At 35.0% G+C, this 4,382-nt stretch overlaps 1 non-coding gene across 1 annotated transcript; it reads right to left on the bottom strand.

Annotated features, from left to right (window-relative positions):
* Positions 1-3,442: 3,442 nt before the first annotated feature.
* On the bottom strand, positions 3,443-3,546 carry LOC145573505 (small nucleolar RNA R71). The gene has a single exon (XR_014097510.1). It is a non-coding gene; the product is annotated as a small nucleolar RNA R71 (small nucleolar RNA).
* Positions 3,547-4,382: the final 836 nt, after the last annotated feature.

The following is a 4,382-nucleotide window of genomic DNA, read 5'->3' as shown; positions in this document are numbered from 1 at the left end:
TATACGATTACGACTAATCTGAATATTAAGGTACAAAAATACTCAACGGTTTGCAGACTGTATTTAGATTTACAAAAATACATGATGGAACACAGTCCGTATTTTCTATCCTAATCGGGCCCCACTAGTTGCCAATTTATAAAACCTGTGAGAGTATATACATTCAATTCATCCATTCACTATATGTGAATGGCCCATGCATTTTACAACAATAAACATATAACAATGCATAAACAAGCGTAAACTAGTAACTAACTTAGGTGGATTAACGCGCCTAATTAAAACTAGTTAAAGTTGTTTAACAAATTATGTGATTAAGCGCAATTAAAAATTGAAGCTCCCACTAAATTCCGCATCCAAATTAATTAATCCAATTAATTAAGCCAATAAACCCAAAATTTTGCCAAAATAAAATTTTGCAAGTGCCACTCAAAACCGAGGCCTAGCATCCAATATTTAATTAAAATAATTTAAACATAATTAAAACAATTAATATCGGCAAAACGCAAAAATAATATAGCCCTAAAACCCTAAAGTACCTAACATCAAGCCTCTCGGCTTGGTGCGCTAGGCACTAGGATAATAAAATCATTCAAGAGCACTAAACCAAATTAATTCCAAGAACTATTCTTTAATGAAATTTGGTTCAACTTGATGCAACATAAAATGGAAAAGGACTATTCTCACCATTAATTTAACCAACATAAATTAATTATGAGATTTGACAAAATTAAAAGAGAGTTGGAATTATGAACATAAATATTCAAATAAAGATTCCAACTTTAACTTGTGAATCCTTGAAAAATTATATCTTCCAATATGAAGATTAATGAAAATTCTATCACAAGTTTGAAACTTTATGATTCCAATCTACTTAAGAATGATTAAATCAAAAAATTTCAATTAACATACATGGAATTTAGTAACAAAAAGTTCCAATCACTAAAAATAATTAAAGATTGAATCTTTAGTACTTAAGAGCCTCAAGATACAAACTTTTCACACTTTAAGCAATTTATTTGCATTTATATGAAAATTTGAACCAACTATTAAGCACCAATTACTACCAATTAATTATGCTCAAAAGTGGTCTAAAATTCCAGAAGCATAAAGGAAAGAACCAAATGCATAATCATAATTAATATGCCATTAAGATTCAAGGTTTAGAAGATTTAAAATTTTTCGTCAAAACGAAAAATCCCTTAAAATAAACAGGCATTTCTGGGCAGAATTTAGCTTTTTCGCAATCCTAAAAGGGTCAGAATGTTTCCAGAATATCGATTCCACCCAAAATTCACTTGTCTTAGGAAAAAATCTGGGTTCTAAAGCCAAAGTTCTTTATAAAACAAGATTAAAAATTGATAAAATCGAGCTACTAATCTAATTAGCAACAAAACTAGAAATTAAATCCATTTTAAAACCTTGAAAAATTTAGGTACAAAAATAAATGAGTGATATGTCTATTTTGTATAGTGTTTTACCCCCATCCCTTGGTCATAATTAGTAGTGTTTTTGGCTCTTTAGAGCCACTTTTATTACTAATTGGTGTTTCTAGTGTTTTCGTAGTTTTGGTTGAGTTTTGTAGGAAATTGCATCTTTGGAGCTTTTTCCCAGAATTATCGCGGAACGACTACGAGCATTGGAAGGCACGACCGCTTGCATTGGAAACCGAGTATTCAAGACCCGAAGTGGAGATTCGAATAGGGCCAAGAATGAAGCCCAATCCAAGTCCAGCCTATAGCCGAGCCCGATCGGGTGAGCTTTAGCTCGATCGAGCGGCTACCTAGAATAAGTGGGCGAAGAAAAAGGCGGGCCCGATCGGGCCGCCCTTCGCCGATCCGGCGCGCGTTTCTGAGGAGTTCTATTCAGCAAATTACTTAGTTTTATTAAGGAGTAATTATGAGTTTTGTATAAATACGATTTTAATGCTTTTGTTTAGGATCTCTCTTCTTAGACTTTCTCCCTCTACTTAGTTTTATTTTCTCTCTCTAAAAACTCCATACTTTGTTCTTAATTCAACTCCTTGTTTACGGTAACTTCGGTAACAATTTCTTCTTTATTAATTTCAGTAATTTTATTTCTTTAATTCAGCATGTTTCCTTTATTTCTTTGATTAGTTTTGATTCAATTATGTGTGAGAAGTTATCTTTCTAGGGTTTGTGGGGATCCGTAAATAATATGAAGGGGTAATTTATTATTGTTGATTGTAAATGCTTGATTAATTTCCTATTGATTGATTTAACGCTATGAAATTAGATTAGGCCTGGTTTAATTGTATGAGTTTAGCAATATTGATTCGAGATTCAAGAGATGAGAATTGATGTTTAGGCTTAGTTTCAATAGGCTGCCTAATTTAAAATGGTTAAGTCGAGATTCGAGAGATGAGATTTAATACCGGTAAATTAACTCTGTGATTGTAATACGTAGCGACGAAAGCCCTTTATGATCTGATTAATTGATGCATTGATGATTGATTGTTATGTTTTACCCTGGAATATCATTTATTGGTGAACCTATGCCCTAGGCTTTTATTTCATTGATTTTCCTCCTACTTTTATTCCTTCCCACTTTTACTCTTAGTAGTTAAGTTCCCTTTTATAATAACAATTTGATCACTTGATAATTTAGATTATATTATTAATTGGGAATAAATTGACTTCTTTCCCTGTGGTTCGACCCTTCTTCCCTATCTACATAGTTAGTGGATTTAGGTAATATTTTTTATTAGGTGATTACGACTTTATCCTGTCAAAATTTGGTGCCGTTGCCGGGGAGACGGTTTTATTTTTATTTTCTGATTATTTTTGTAGTCTAGATTATCCCCTCTTTTCTCAGAGAACCTTAGTTCTTTGAGGCAATTCTCATATTTGTCTTTTAGTTCTTTGTTTATGCCCAAGTGTTCCAGATTAGGTTATATTCCATTCGATCCTGAGATCGAGCGCTCTTTCCATAGACAAAATAATCTTTACAGACAAATCCTGGCGGGCTCCGAGGATAACAATAATCGAAGAGACCCTCCAACTGATTCTAGTGATTCAGAAATCCCTTCAGATTAAGAATCAGAGATGACAACAAGTAAGAAGCTCAGCGATTATTCGCAACCGTCCCTGACAGATTTTCCACACCTTACTCCTACTCCGGCCCTTGATGGAGTGTAATTTGAAATCAAACCCCAATTTATCACGATGATAGAAAGGAAGCAATTCAGTGGAGCTAAGGGTGAAGATCCTAATCTCCACATTGCAGATTTCTGCCAGTACTGCAACACCATTAGACAAGCTGGGGTCACATAAGACCAAATCAGGGAGATTCATTTTCCCTTTTCATTATGTGGAAAAGCTAAATTATGGTTTAATTGTTTGAATAGAACTACACTTGGTATTACTGACTGGGAAACTCTTGCCTTGAATTTTTATAATAAATATTACCCTGCAGAAAGAACAGCTTTAGTGCTATTTAGAAATTTGCCCAAGAGCTAGATGAAGCTCTATATGAGGCTTGGGAAAGGTTCAAGGATTTACAGAGAGAATGCCCCCACCATAATCTGGCACAATGGCAGTTGATCCAAGCCTTCTGCAATGGACTTGGAAATTCATCTAGATCAATTCTAGATTCTACAGCTAGTGGGAGGTTCATGAATCTAAATGTTGAAGATGCAGGTCAGGTTATCAAAGATATGGCAATACACAATTCCCAATACGGGAATCCAAGAGGGTTTGCTAACAAAGGAAAACATAATGTCGATTCCGTATCCTTTTTGCAAGCTTAGTTAACATCTATTTGTCATAAACTAGATAATCTTACTGTTGTTCCTAACTCTGTAGCTAATGTTTCTGTTGTTGCTAACAATGAATCTTTTTGTTAAAATTGTGTAATTGTAGGACATTGGGAGCAAGATTGTAGGAGTTCCATAGAGCAAGTTAATGCCTTTCAAACCTATAGGCAAAATAACTCATACTCCAACTCTTATAATCCTGGCCTCCGGAACCACCCATATCTATCCTACCGGAGTACCAATGTACAAAACCCTCCACCTCCACAACAAACACAACGGCAACCCCCACCATAGAAAAAATATTACCATCCTAATTCTGGCCAGAAACACCAGTCACAATCCTCCTCATCTTCTGACCCTGCTATGACAGAAATTAGAGCAATGCTTTCAAGCATGCAAAAGCACATGGAGAGTAGGGATGCACAAATTGATTCAATTATAGCCCACAATAAAATCATGGATAATCAAATTACGCAAATTTCATCTACCCTACAAACCCGTCAGCGGGGAGCTCTACCATCGCAACCAATCCATCCTACAGATCATGCCAATGCAATCACTCTAAGGAGTGGTTCACATTATGATGGACCTCCTATGCCCAAGGAAG

This window comes from Chenopodium album, chromosome 12 (genome assembly GCF_948465745.1).
Source record: "Chenopodium album chromosome 12, dcCheAlbu1.1, whole genome shotgun sequence".
Lineage (NCBI taxonomy): Eukaryota > Viridiplantae > Streptophyta > Magnoliopsida > Caryophyllales > Amaranthaceae > Chenopodium > Chenopodium album.
This window is presented reverse-complemented; position numbering and strand designations above follow the sequence as displayed.